Source organism: Oryx dammah, unplaced genomic scaffold (genome assembly GCF_014754425.2).
Source record: "Oryx dammah isolate SB20612 unplaced genomic scaffold, SCBI_Odam_1.1 HiC_scaffold_3, whole genome shotgun sequence".
In the NCBI taxonomy this organism is placed as follows: domain Eukaryota; kingdom Metazoa; phylum Chordata; class Mammalia; order Artiodactyla; family Bovidae; genus Oryx; species Oryx dammah.
The window spans coordinates 58,986,419-59,002,132 of NW_024070187.1; the positions used below are offsets into that span (position 1 = coordinate 58,986,419).

Sequence of the window (15,714 nt, forward strand, 5' to 3'; positions counted from 1 at the left end):
AAGAACACATTTGGCCCTGTTCTTCCACTCCTTTTCCTTGGGTTCCCCAATCCTCTTTTCACCTTTTCACCCCAAGACAATCTGTCCTGTTCACTTTGAAATCTATTGACAGATTCTACTATCGAGGATCTCAGTTAACCACAAAAACTGAGATATGGATAGTATGGATTTCCCCACTTCAAGTAAGCCTTTATGTTCATTTTTTTTCCTATGGCCACAAATTTGATATTTGACTTTAAACACTGTGGGCTGTGTTAAAATACCCTGTGTCAAATATAGTCCTTGGTGTTCTATTGTATTCAAATATTTCATCTCATGCTGCTCAGAGGATAAATGCTTTGTCCCTGAGAAAGAACTGTGCCTTCCAGGCAATATAAATGTTTGATAATAGCATTTTCTCACTTCCAGCCATGCAATTCTAAGTTGGGTTTTGTGCTACTGTTTTGGGTATGCCAGCATGCAGGTGTCCCCCTGGTACTTCTAACTGCCGAGTTCTATTAGGGCAGAAAAATCAACCTCTCTCTGCCCTTTCACCAGAGTGTCTGTCATTCCAGAGGCCCACCTCTAGCTTAGATATATCTGAATCTAGCATGTATTTGGTCTGCAAGATGGTTCCAGATTCTGAAAGGGGTTTTGAGTTCTCTCAGACACCAGCAATAAGGAGGAAGCAGCAAGAGGAAAATGTTTTATTTGGAGCGAGGTGAGTAAGTCTCGCAATTTACTCCCCTGACTCATTCAAGCCCCTTCAGTTTTCTGGAGAGGGCACCTGAGAGCATCCTGAAGGCAGCCTCAGAAACTTACCCAGCCCAGCCTAAATCAAACCCTAAGAAAGGTCCCAACAGTCTCTAGTGTTTTTCCAAACTGCTTAAGGAAGGAGATGTTGGGACAGATGAGGGGAACACACGATGAATCAACTGTCTTTCACTGGGACAGTAACAGTTTCACTGGGACCAGAAGGTTCTCAAAGTGAGGTCCCTGGATCCCCTGGGAGACCGTTTCAGAGGTCTGCAAAGTCAAAACAATTTTCATAATAATACTGACATTTCTGTATTTTTCCACTGTGTTGACCTTTGCACCAATGATGAAAAGGCAGCAGAGGGTTACATTGCTGGTACCTCAGCACAAAAGAAGACAGTGGCACCAATTTGCACTAGTAATCATAGCATTTTTCTATTAGCAGGCACTAGAAGTTGTCTTTATTATTTTTTTGAATGTACTTGAAGCAGGAAAACATTAATTCCATCATTTAACACATCTTGACTCTTGAGCATACATCTTTTTAAATATTCTGTGTGATGAAATGGGAAGCATGCACAAAACACTCTTGCTGCATACTTAATCATGACTATAGACTCAAGAAAAGCCACGTGTGTGACAGTTACAGGGTGAACTACAGCTGCTTCTGTCACAGAGCACTATTTTTACTTGAAAGAATAACTGAAGCTAAATTATGGTTATCCAGATTCTGGGTATTTGGTAGATACTTTCTGGAGAAACAAATGAAATGTGCCTGTCTCTTCAAAGAACACAACTAATGGTATTTGTCTCCAATGATAAAATCAGAGCTTTCAAGCAAAAGTTAAACTTTTGAAGAACTTACATTCACCACCATGAGCTTAATAGTTTGTCATAATTAAATGCTTTTCTGATGAAATTAGTTGTGATACTAGTAAATGTGATTTTTAAAAATATTATATAATGAAATGTGTCAATATTTCAATGATCTTCACAACTCAGTAAACCAGTATTTTCCAAATGACCAGTTCACAATGTTACAGAATCACACATAGTAAAAGACCCATTCATACTACAAGTAAACCAGTGGATTTTAACATGAGTATAAAAATTTCACTGATATGGTTTCAGATTTCATACTACAACTAATCTTTAAGAAACTATCTCTTATAGAGTTTGGCTTTAATAGCAAAGAAGAACGTTCTCAACTATCTGAAAAGTCTATCAAAATACCCCTCTCTTTTCCAACTACATATCTTTGTGAAGCCGAGTATTCTTTATTTACTTCAATAAAAATGATGTATTTCACCAGATGGAAGGCAGAAGCAGATATAAGAATATAGTTGACTTCTATCAAGCCAGTAATTATTTGCAAAAATATAATGTGCTTTCTATCATCTATTTTTTGGGAAATATAGTTTTTCATAAAATGTTATTTATGTTAACATAAGAAATTCCAATTATTTTTGAAGTACTTAATAAATATTTTTAATTTCTTAGTTTGAATTTCTAATGTGATAAATAGTTACAGATACAGCCCACATAAACAAGAGCACTTTGGGTTCCTTAATAATTCTTAAGAATGTAAAGACAGGGTTGCCAGATTCAGCAAATAAAAGTGCAAATCAGAGTTAATTTCTGTTAATTTTTATTTTATATTGAAGAATAGTTGATTAACACTGTTGTGTTAGTTAAATTTGAATTTCAGATAAACAACAAGTATCCATGAAACTTTTGGGACATATTTATACTAAAAAAAAATTACTTTATTATTTATCTGAAGTTTTTATCTGAATATCCTTTATTTTATTTGTCTGTTAAGATGTTCTGAGCCCAGAAAGTCTGAGAAAAGCTGCAGTAGACCATGCCCTGCACACATGTGCTTACACACTAGCATGTATTTAATACCCACTGTGTATCATACCCAGCACTAAATTCTTGACAAATACTACCTCTTCAATCATCTCCAAAACCGTATGTGGCAAGTATTATTGAGATCCCTAGTTAAGTAAAACTAGTTATTGGTGGAAGGCAAGACTGGAACCCGCTCACTCAGACACCAAAATCTCAACTTGTAACCATTAGGGTTACACTGAAATCTAATGGAGAATCCCAAAGATGATGGGTTTTTCTGCATATCTGCATCTCCAAATTTTAGCAAATTGATTTCTTTTTTCCTTTGTCTCACAGCTATGTATATGTTCTTCTCTCAGTAATGATGGAAGCCAAGGCTGTGTGTCAGGAAATTCTATCCAGAACTGGCTGTGAGTATTTGACTCAGAGCAAACTTTCCTAATGGATGCTTCCCTGGGCATGACAACTGCCTTTTTCCAGGCTGGGAATTCTAGAATGGAGCAGCGGTACATGGGCACCACTTGTTACTATTAATTGGGAGCTGCTGGGAGCTTGGTGCTGGACTAGAATCATCCTTGAGAATTGGTAATTTCTCCAAATGAATCTGTACCAACTGAAGCAAATGCAACTATTGTTTTAAGTGAGCCAAGGTCCTATTTTTCGTATGATCATGACCCAGGCTACTGGATATATTTAATGAGCCAAGGTTTGACAGTAAACAAACTATCATTTTTTATGTTACAGAATGGCAGCACGGGTATATACTCACTGCACCTCAAGATCTGCAAATACAAAAATGAATTTGCTTGCAGGCAACTCAGACCTCCCCCCGCTTCCCCCAATCACCCAGGTGGCACCATGGTAAAGAACCACCTGCCTATGTAAGTGATGTGGGTTCAATCCCTGGGTCGGGAAGAACCCCTGGAGTAGGGCATGGCAATGCATTCCAGTATTCTTGCCTGGAGAATTCCCATGGGCAGAGGAGCCTGGAAGGCTGCAGTCCATGGGGTCAAGAGAGTCAGACATGACTTAGTGACTTAGCATGGGTGCCCTAGTCACCTTTCTTCTCCTCCAGTTTCAAGAGTATGTCCCCTGTCAGCTAGACATGGAGGAGAGGCTACACAAGTCTAGACTGCACAGAAAGGGGAAAGCCCCCAAGGCACTGAAAAGAACCAGGTTTGATCCCTGTGTTTGTATTTACTTTATCCAGGCTGCCTGTACGATGAGGACAGCAATAGTCACCTGGCAAGCTACAGTCCATAGGGTCGCAAAGAGTCGGACACCACTGAGTAACTAACTACTACTACTACTATGCATAATGAAGTGTAGAAAGCAAGAAACAAGCAAGGGAGGTAGAGAGAGACAGAGAGAGATACTAGTCTTTCAGACAGGAAAACTTCTTTAACAAAGGGAAGATTTACCTTTCAGATCTTTTGTTTTGTAAATTTGGATTTTTATTAGATGTGAGGCACACCAGATTATATTAAAGGCGGTTGTGTATACAGAAGGGTGATAGAACTTTGAAAATTAGCCTGGAGGAGAGAATGGGACAAAAGGAGAAGAAGAAGGGTAAAAAAAGTGTAGATCTGAAAGATTTTCCAGGCAAGAATACTGGAAAGTGAAAGTGAAAGTAAAGTCCCTCAGTCGTGTCTGACTCTTTGCGACCCCATAGACTGTAGCCTACCAGGTTCCTCCCTCCATGGGATTCTCCAGGCAAGAGTACTGGAGTGGGTTGCCATTTCCTTCTCCAGGGGATCTTCCCCTCCCAGGGTCTCTCACACTGCAGGCAAACTCTGTACTGACTGAGCAACCAGGGAAATTGGCCACAGGACTGGAAAAGGTCAATTTTCATTCCAATTCCAAAGAAAGGCAATGCCAAAGAATGCTCAAACTACTGCACTATCGGACTCATCTCACACACTAGTAAAGTAATGCTCAGCCAGGCTTCAGCAATACATGAACCGTGAACTTCCAGATGTTCAAGCTCGTTTTAGAAAAGGCAGAGGAACCAGAGATCAAATTGCTAACATCTGCTGGATCATCAAAAAAGCAAGAGAATTCCAGAAAAACATCTATTTCTGCTTTATTGACTATGCCAAAGCCTTTGCCTGTGTAGATCACAAGAAACTGTGGAAAATTCTGAAAGAGATGGGAATACCAGACCACCTGACCTACCTCTTCAGAAATCTGTATGCAGGTCAGGAAGCAACAGTTAGAACGGGACATGGAACAACAGACTGGTTCCAAATAGGAAAAGGAGTACATCAAGACTGTATATTGTCACACTGCTTACTTAACTTATATGCAGAGTATATCATGAGAAATGCTGGGCTGGATGAAGCACAAGCTGGAATCAAGATTGCCAGCGGAAGTATCAATAACCTCAGATATGCAGATGACAGCACCCTATAGCAGGAAGTGAAGAACTAAAGAGCCTCTTGATGAAAGTCAGAGAGTGAAAAAGTTGGCTTAAAGCTCAACATTCAGAAAACTAAGATCATGGTATCCGATCCCATCATTTCATGGCAAATAGATGGGGAAACAGTGGAAACAGTGACAGACTTTATTTTGGGGGGTTCCAAAATCACTGCAGATAGTGACTGCAGCCATGAAATTAAAAGATGCTTACTTCTTGGAAGTAAAGTTATGACCAATCTAGACAGCATATTCAAAAGCAGAGACATTACTTTGCCAACAAAGGTCCGTCTAGTCAAGGCTATGTTTTTTCCAGTAGTCATGTATGGATATGAGAGTTGGTCTATAAAGAAAGCTGAGCGCCGAAGAATTGATGCTTTTGAACTGTGGTGTTGGAGAAGACTCTTAAAAGTCCCTTGGACTGCAAGGAGATCCAACCAGTCCATCCTAAAGGAAATCAGTCCTGAATATTCATTGGAAGGACTGATGCTGAAGCTGAAATTCCAATATTTTGGCCACCTGATGCGAAGAGCTGACTCATCTGAAAAGACCCTGATACTGGGAAAGATTGAAGGCGGGAGGAGAAAGGATGAGATGGTTGGATGGCATCACCGACTCAATGGACATGAGTTTGAATAAATTCTAGGAGTTGATGATGGACAAGGAGGCCTGGCCTGCTGCAGTCCATAGGATCACAAAGAGTCAGACAGAACTGAGTGACTGAACTGAACTGAACTGACCAGGGAAGTTTGATAATTAAGAAGTACATTTTAGGAACCAAATCTTGGTGAGAACCTAGAGAGCAGGTCTAGGTAGAGAGAGGGTTTGGAGAAATCCAAGGGCCTTTTCCATGGGGTGTCTGAAGGGAACATAAAAGAGTAATTAAAAAAATTTTTTTAAAGTCAACTTCACCCTGTGTCTCAGGCCCACATGGCAGGGCTGCTGTCTAAGCTCAGATACCGGCCCAGCCCTATCCGGTGGCCCCTGTGTCTCCCCGGCAGTCTATCTGCATATGCAACCTAGATCCCTCAAGCACTGAAAGGAGTGTCTGCGAGGAGAGGGGGAAAGGAAAAGAATAACAAAAGGAGATGCAAGCCCGGCTCCTGCCTCAGATAAACTTGGATGACCATGGAGTATGCAGCTTTTCCCTTCAAGGGGCCTCCAGAATTTATTCTCCTGGATGCTGAATGTCAAGGAAGACACAGCCAGAAACTGTGACTCATCAAATTTCTAACGTCAAGACCAGAGAGCACAGACTGGATCCAAGGACTGGCTTTGCACTCAGAGTCAAGGCCCCTGCCTGCTTCCAATAGAAAGGGGGTGGAGCCATGGCCCAGCCTTCGCCCCCAGCAGCTGCCCTTCCCTGACTTGGCACATGGAGAACAGAGAGTTTTATCCACTGAGCTTGAGCCACAGGCCATCACATTTCAGAAAGCGATCTGCCTTGAAAAGTGGTTGGATCTGTACAGGAAGGTCACTCACTGGCTGTTTGTGTACAGCCACATAGTAAATATTTTCAGCTCTGTGGGCCAAATGGTTATATATGTTTCTTTTTCTTTTTTTGAAAAAGCCTTAAAAATGTAAAAACCCATTCTGAGCTACATGCAAAAACTGGCAGCAGAGTGGGCCTTAGTTTGCTGGTCCCTTACTTAGAGCAACAGCTAAGGGTGGGCAGCATAAACTAGGGGTTTTCAGTTTGGTTGTTAAAACCATGAGGCAGGGAGTTGCAGCTACTGCAGCCAGAGCCCCTAGAGCCTGTGAGAAGCTACTGCAATGAGAAGCCCGTGTATACAGCTAGAGAGTAGCTCTTGCCTGCCACAATTAGAGAAAAATCCGGACAGCAAGGAAGACCCAGCAGAGCCAAAATAAATAAACTTATTAAAACAGAACAAACCATGAGGCAGCTGTGACATTGCCTTGTTGCTGACAAAGACCACTAATTCTCCGTCGCACTTGCCTGGTCTAACATTCTCTGCTTGTGGAGTCATCTTCCCTTTGCTATGATCCTCTTCAAAGAAGAATTTAGCTATAGATCTGGTGACATCAATCCTTAAAATGATAGTCTTATATAGTCAGAAAATCAGATAAATGGTTTGGAATTTTAAATAAGTTAGAATATTTTTAACAGGCTAGTCTTCTTTTTTTTTTTTTCAGGTGTATGTGTGTGTGTGTTGTACATGACTGCATTTCTGCTTAAAAGTGAACACTCCATACTTTGGTAGTCCTCATACTTGTGTGTGTGCTCAGTTGTGTCTGACTTATTGTGACTCCATGGACTTTAGCCCACTGGGTTCCTCTGTCCATGGGATTTTCCAGGCAAAAATACTGGAATATTCTTACTGGGTTGCCATTTCCTACTGCAGGGGATCTTCCCAACCCAGGGATCGAACCTGCATCACTTGCATTTCTTACCCTGGCAGGCTGATTTTTTACCAGTTGCACCACTTGGGAAGCATGCATATATATCACAAAATTCCAAACATGGAAAAATCCTCCGACAGAGCCTAGCCTATAACTGTTTACATTTGGGGAAACTATAACCCACTTCAGTTAAATGAGATAGTCCAAGTGACACAATGACTGGCAGAAAAGCTGGGGCCAGAAACTTGGTTTCCTAATTTCCAAAATTAGTTCTCTTTCTACTACTCTACTTCATTGCACATTGCCAAGTTGGTACTAAAAATTCAATTCAACAAATACAGTATTTCCATATATGGCCCAGCACTGGCTTGTGCTCTGGGATACAAAAGAAGTGTAAGAGAAGAGTCCTGCCCAAGAAAAACTTTTGAGCTCACTGAGAAAACAAGGCGCACACACACATGAAATAAATACATTGCCTTACATTATTATATAATTGCAGGGCTAAAGCAGAACTGATGACGCTTCTTATGATGATGGAACATTTCTCTCTTTTTGCTGTTCAACATAGTGGCCAGTAGCCATGTGTGGCTGCTGAGTACTTAAAAAGTGGTAGTGGGGCTTCCCTGGTGGCTCCGCTGGTCGAGGCAGGGAGACATGGGTTCAATCCCTGATCTGGGAAGATCCCACATGCTGCAGAGCAACTCAGCCCGTGCGCCACAACCACTGAGCCCATGTGCCCCGACTACCGAAGCCCTTGCTCTAGGGCGCCTGTGCTCCACAACAAGAGAAGCCACGGCAGTGAGAAGCCGGCACACCAAAACTGCAGAGTAGCCCCTGCTCACCCAGCACAGCCAAAAAGAAAATTAAATTTTTAAAAATGTGGGTAGTTCTTGGACTCTTTAATCAATAAAAATTAATAAGAGGCGAGAAGAGGAATTCAGGCAAGGTTTTATTAAGACTCCTGCTGTAGCACAAGAGAGTGAGGTGGGGTGAGCTGGTCCCTTAAATGGGGTGAGGGTAGGCACGGAGCAGTGGGACGGGCCCTCTTGGTGGTGCTGCATGCAGGGATCAGGTGCAGTACCCTGCTCTGGCTCCCAGCACCTCAGAAGCAGCAGCTGGCCCTTTTGGTTTTGGCTTTTTAGTGTTTGGTTCATAATTTGCCTCAACTCAGTATGTGCACAGTTATTTTTAGTTCCTTACAGTTTCTTTGTGTTTTGTTGCTCGAGGAGACATTTGTCCAGGACCAAGCACTGCAGTAAAAGGTCCCAGGACCCAAGACCCAGACTGTCTCATGACTAACGAAGTGAACTTTTAATGGTATTTATTTTTAATTCCCACTGGTAGCTCAGTGGGTAAAGTCCGCCTGCAATGCAGGAGACTGGAGTTCGATCCCTGCGTCAGGATGATCCCCTGGAGAAGGAAATGGCAAACCACTCCAGTATTCTTGCCTGGAAAATCCCCATGGACAGAGGAGCCTGGTGGACTACAGTCCATGGAATCCCAAGAGTCAGACAGGACTTAGTGACTAACCCACCACCAGAATTTTAATTAGTTTAAATAACCACATGTGGCTAGTGGTTACTGTGTTGGGCATCACAGGTCTAAAAAAGCAGTTAAAGATATGGATGGAAGATATGTAACAGATATCCTGTCACTTCTTCCCCTTGCACCTTTGGCAGAAACCACTGTGGCTCATAGAACCCGTTCCCTCTGAGCAGGGATGAGCTCTCAGGATTCTCCATATTTTCAATTGCTAGGATGTGGCATATATAATGAAACCTATTTGCCGTCCTTGAGACAAATAGAAGGTGACAAATGTAGCAGGAAGGAAGTGCTTGGGCCAAGCTTAGAAAGGTAGCATTTAGACAGATACACAGAAAGGGGCAGATTGTGTGGGGTTCTCCATGGGGGGAAGAGCATGAGCAAAGCAACTGATAGAGTTCTCCTGGTTCCAGGACAAGGGGGATGCTGGGCTGGCCAGAAAGGGGGGTATGGTGGAGATAAGGGGTCATGCAGACGGTGGGACTAGATGAAGACCTTTGGATTCCAGAAGGTTAGACTTTTTCTCAAGAGCAATGGGAGCCCCTGAAGGTTTAAGCAGGATAATGACAGGAGAAAAACATGTTTTGAGAATTTGATCTGATAGTGAACCACAGATAGGATTGTATAATGGACACATACATTCAGAGACCAGTAAGACAATTGGGGCTTCCCTGGTGGCTCAGAGGTTAAAGCGTCTGCCTGCAATGAGGGAGACCTGGGTTCGATCTCTGGGTTGGGAAGATCCCCTGGAGAAAGAAATGGCAACCCACTCCAATTCTTGCCTGGAGAATCCCATGGACATAGGAACCTGGTGGGCTACAGTCCATGGGGTCGCAAAGAGTTGGACACAACTGAGCGACTTCACTCGCTCAAGATAACAATTGAAATGGTGCTAGAGAGACTCTTCGAGAGTCCCTTGGACAGCAAGGAGATCAAACTAGTCAATCTAAAGGAAATAAACCCTGAATATTCATTGGAAGGACTCATGCTGAAGCTGAAGCTCCAATACTTTGGCCACCTGATGCAGAGAGACGATTCACTGGGAAAGACTGAGGGCAGGCGAAGAAGGGGGTGACAGAGAATGAGCTCGTTGGATGGCATTACCAAATCAATGTACCTGAGTTTCAGCAAACTCTGAGAGACAGTGAAGGGCAGGGAAACGTGGTGTGTTGCAGTCCATGTGGTCGCAAAAAGTCCGACACGAATTAGCAACTGAACAACAACAAAGAGGGCTATTCTGCTAAAGGTTCTTGGTATTCCTTTAGGAAAGTAACACTTGCTTATTTAGGAAAATGAGTAAATCACTGAAAAGCATATATAAAAATTAAAACTAGACCTCTCCCTTTCATACTCAACCATAGTTGGCATTTTGATGTAGCTTCTTCTAGGCTGTGTTCTTTTTTTTTCCCTTCCATGGCTACTGGAATAAATCAGGAATAAAGTTAGGACTAGAACTAGGAAGGTGGTAGTGTGAATAAAGAGGGAAAGCTTACAAAAGGAATTTTTAAGTGAGACAGCGGAGTGATGAGTAAAAATAATCTCTTCTTATTGGTGTCTTATTAAAGGACAGATGACATTTTTCGAGACCTTCCTAGACCTAAAATGGAACTAAACTGTTTACATGCATGTCTCTGTGCATTTCAGAGAAGGCGATGGCACCCCACTACAGCACTCTTGCCTGGAAAATCCCATAGACGGAGGAGCCTGGTAGGCTGCAGTCGATGGGGTTGCTAAGAGTCAGACATGACTGAGTGACTTCACTTTCACTTTTCACTTTCATGCTTTGGAGAAGGAAATGGCAACCCACTCCAGTGTTCTTGCCTGGAAAACCCCAGGGACGAGGAAGCCTGGTCCCTGCCGTCTAAGAGGTCACACAGAGTCGGACACAACTGAAGCAACTTAGCAACAGCAGCAGCTCTGTGCATTTTAGTGAACACATATATAGATAGCGGGAGTTGTCAAGACAGTAAAGTTTCCTTGATCATTACGCTGTCAATAATATAGAGTCCATTGACTTCCCTGAGGCTCAGAAGGTAAAGCATCTTGCTTACAATGCGGGAGACCTGGGTTGGATCCCTGGGTCGGGAAGATCCTCTGGAGAAGGAAATGGCAACCCACTCCAGTACTCTTGCCTGGAAAATCCCATGGACAGAGGAGCATGGTGGGCTACAGTCCATGGGGTCTCAAAGAGTCCGACACAACTGAGCAACTTCACTTTCACTGTAATCTGTAAGATTTTAGGTAAAAAGTAATTAAAGTGTATATTCTCAGCAGTGTTGTAAGGAGGATGTGTAGATGTGGTTCCCAGGACATGTCATGGGGTGGTGTAAACAGGGGATCCAGTCTCAGACAGTACGCCACCAAGCAGTGACAGCGTCTTCTTCAGACCCAAAGGTTTTTAAGGACGAAACCATCTTCACAGACCACAGGAAAACAAAAAACAAAAAAACAAAAACAGCTGCTAGAGAACACAAATTATGCTTTCCACAAGTGTAAACCAGTCGTTCTCCACATGGGACCTACACGAGACTCAGTCTTGGAGTTTTCAAAAAATATTGATGGTTGGTTTCCTTCTCAGATATGATATCAGGGTCTCAGTAAGCAGGGCCTATGCATTGGTTTTTTTTTTTTTTAAAGTTCTCAAGATGACTGATGCCTGAAGCATCAGCAGATATCCCAGAGCTAGAACAGTTCAAAGGGTCTAGGGGCAGTGAGTTATCCAGACCTGAATGACTGTGTTCTTAGCCACGCTGGTGGAAAGCTGCAGCCAGTTCTTTAGTGAAGGGGAACCAGAGGCCAAAAGAGAACCCACCACAAAACTTTTTAATTTGCATATTAAACTATTCATAGCTTCTATTTTCAGAGTATACGATCTGTCATTTTCAATACACCCTTTCATCATTTTCACTGAACCAAGTGTGATTGAACTCCTGGGGACTGTGGCTACTCAATGAACTCTGGCCAAAGAAACATGCCTTTTTCTGAGGATCCCTTGCCTTCTGAGGGGCTACTAGTTAAACAGCATAGACGCTGGCTTCAGATGGACCTCAGTGAGCGTGCCAGCTTTGCTGTGCACTCACTAAAACTCTGTGACTGTGTGCAAGTTACACATTCTGTTTCATACCTCAGTTTCCTGAGCTGCCAAATAGGAATCTTAATGCCTTTATGGGATTATTGCAGAAATTAAATGAGGCCATACAGGTAAAAGGCTTCCCTGGTAGCTCAGATGGTAAAGAATTTGCCTGTAATGCAGGGGACCCGGGTTCAATCCCTGGGTCAGGAAGATCCCCTGAAGAAGGGAATAGCAGCCCACCCCAGTATTCTTGCCTGGAAAATTCCACGGACAGAGGAGCCTAGCAGGATATAGTCCATGGGGTCACAAAGAGTCAGACACAAATGAGTGACTAACATTTTAATACAGGTAAAAGAGATAATACCATTAAAAGACTTCTTTGGTGCCTGGCACAGAGTAAGCACTCAATAAATATTATCATTATTGCCATTATTTATCATTTATTTTCATCATCACCTCTGGGTTCCTTCTGACGCCAATGTTTTATGGTTCTAAGAATCGCTGGTGACTGACTGCACAGATGGAGTTTGCCAAAAATTAGCAGGTACTAACAAGTTAAGATTTAAATAAAGGCCCAGACTGGATTCAGCTCCCTTCATCCCAGCCTGACTCTTCAATAACTACTTCATTCTTTGCTTAAGCTGTCCCTTATATGTTGCAGATGCTGGTTTTAGTTTCAAAATGATGTCACTTATTTTTCAGGCACAGAACGTGGGTCATTCTTGATGAAAGCAATGTAGTTCTTCTGTTACTGATATTTCTGGGCAGCACAGACACCTGTGAACCTGGCTGAAGTGAATGTCAGACCTCTGCCTCCATCTGTCCCTGCTGCATCAACTGCTAACACTTGGGGGCAAACTGCCTGAACATCGGCCCCCCCACTCAGCATAATTCTGATGCTTGTCTAATGACTGGAATGAAGACGTTGTTCTTGGAAACTTCGGGGTTGACATTTGAGTGTTGCCCATGAAATTTGCCTAAAGGCCCAATGCTGACGTTAGCCACAGGTGTCAGCCTTATAACAGTGAAGTGTTCTCTTTGCTTTCCACCATACCAATACCCTCCTACAGAGCATAATGCCATCATCGATCGTCATTCTGCCAAAAGACACACATCCTGTTGATGCCCATAGCTTTCTTTTTCTTTGTCCATGATGGGAATAAACCCCTTCCTTTTAGGAAGACAGTCCTCCTTTTGTAGGCAAACATCCGCCATGATGTTATTGGTTGAGTCATGGCCTACATCCACTTCGCCACCTTTTCATTTTTGAAAACGGGTTACCTTGTTTTGCAAGTCATCAAACAGGTTGCCAAAGGAACTACTCGCTCTGCGAAACTTTTGTCCAAGTGATGAAATAATTTTAGTAAGATAAATTATCAGTTTGGAATTAGCCACAAACTCCCCATGAAACCCAATTTTTCCTTAAGAAAACCAGTTTTTCCTAACGTATGTTGATTTGGATCCAAAAAACACACCTCAGGATCATCTTAGTTACAGGAATGACATGTGATGAAGTCACTGGTTGATATCCACAACAAGCTAAGTGTGAATTGGGCATAACTACTTTGATACCAACTCTTGGAAATTTCTTTGGCATATATCACCATTGGTCTTTATAAATAGCAAAGGACTTTGGCTACACAATAAGTTACTTTTGTATAAGTTCTCAACACCAGCCAGCTCCATACCTGAATTAGGACCTTTATTAAACTGGGTCAGATATCAGACAAAACAAAAGGAGACAAGAGGTCTAGACAAGAAAGTGGTAAATTTGTTCTCTGGTAAACCTGGATATAGATGAGAAAAGAGACTCATTAACTTCTACTGCATTTTCAAAAATACATTAAATATATGCATTTACTTGTTACTCATATATTGTTGCTTATTGCTTGATTCACTCCTGCTTTATTACCATTTTCTCATAACTAAATGGTCTTCCCTGATAGCTCAGCTGGTAAAGAATCTGCCTGCAATGCAGGAGACCCCGGTTTGATTCCTTGATTGGGAAGATCTCTTGAAGAAGGGATAGGCTACCCACTCCAATATTCTTGGGCTTCCCTGGTGGCTCAGATGGTGAAGAATCTGCCTGCAATGTGTGAGACCTGGGTTCAATCCCTGGGCTGGGAAGATCCCCTGGAGGAGGGCATGGCAACCCACTCCACTATTCCTGCCTGGAGAATCCCTATTGACTGAGGAACCTGGCGGGCTACAGTCCCTGGAGTTGCAGAGTCGGATGTGACTGAGCAACTAAGCACAGCACAGGGCAGCACAGCACAGCATAACTAAATGGCTTAGCTTTCACCCCGAAACTCTTCTGGGGCAAGGATCACGTCTGACCCATCTTTGTATTCCTCACACTCCTGCCCCAGCATCTTTCATTATGGAGTACTTTTAAGTTTATTCACCTGAATCAAATTAAATTATGGGCCTTTTTCCCCCCTCTCTGCAGTAATAAGTTATACGGTACAAAGTAAATACTAAGTAGTAACATGTGATGGAAAAAAACATCTATTTTCAGAAGAAGCATAAAAGCCACAATTAGAACCTGCCTTTGGAGATTGACTTCAGCAGCCTTGTAGCTGAGCAAATGAAAGAGAATTTGTTTCAGCTCACTTGCTTGATCTTTTGTGTACCTGTTCTTTAGCAAGTTTCCTTCATATGGACCACATGAGTTAGGTGACTGCAAGGAGCCTAGTCCTACTTGAGTTATAGCTAGCATGCCTTCTTCAAACAAAATGATGTCAAGATCATTTTCCAGAAGGTAGCCCTTCTGGTAATTTTTAGGGATTTGAGGAAAATTGCTTCTAAGAAATTTGTGATCTCATCAAATGAAATCTACAGTAAAGGAACATGAAGAGTCATTTTAGCAAAGAAAACAGTATATTAAGCTGTTCACCTTTTTCTCTTTTTCACAAGTAACTTGCATCTTCAGCTTACAGATTAAACAATACCCACTCCAGAATTTATTAACTTACTTGGAATAGAAATCTAGGCTATGATGACCAGGAAAGGTCAGCACTCAAAATGTTTCACTATTTTACTTAAAGGCCACCAGAAATTCTGTGATTCTCCCCCTTTGCCCTTCCTACGAATGTCCACCACCTGATGTCCTGTCTTGATGGAGGTGCACAGACTTCCTGTGACTTGAGAAAAGTCAGATAATGACCTAAATGTTAACTTTTTAAGAGGACTGGCCAAAGAGGTCACCAAAAGTTCACACTAAAAGTTCAAATTTCTATATATCAATCATGGCCAGTGATTCCCTTTCCTTCTGAATGGGGAAAACAGATCAATCTTATCTCAAAATGAGGTAGAAAAATCTTGAAAAATAAAATTAGTTCTGCTAAAAAGATATATCTAGCCCTGCTCGGCCCCTACACTCAATAGATCTCTCAAAAATGACATCAAATTCATTCATGACTAAGAAACCAGCAAGTTTGGTCAATTCAATGGAACTGGGGTTCCACGTTGTGTGTGGTATGTGCACATGTCTAAATGCACAGGTGTGAATTTCTGAATCTGTCAGTTAAGTTACTCAGTTGCTCAACAGTACTCTGGATAGAAAATGTCAACATAGAGCATGAAGATTTGATATCTGAGAATCTCATAATGGTCCAAAATGGAAGTAGGGTCAGTAGCTGACCTCTGTCCATTCTAGTTAAACAATATATATATATATATATATAGAGAGAGAGAGAGAGAGGCCATGTCACATGACATGTGGGATCCCAACC

The 15,714-nt window shown here is 42.2% G+C and overlaps 1 protein-coding gene across 5 annotated transcripts in view; it reads right to left on the reverse strand.

The window, feature by feature from the left end:
• Positions 1-15,714, reverse strand: part of RBM47 (RNA binding motif protein 47) — a 172,089-nt gene that overhangs the window by 83,023 nt on the left and 73,352 nt on the right. The window lies entirely within an intron of this gene.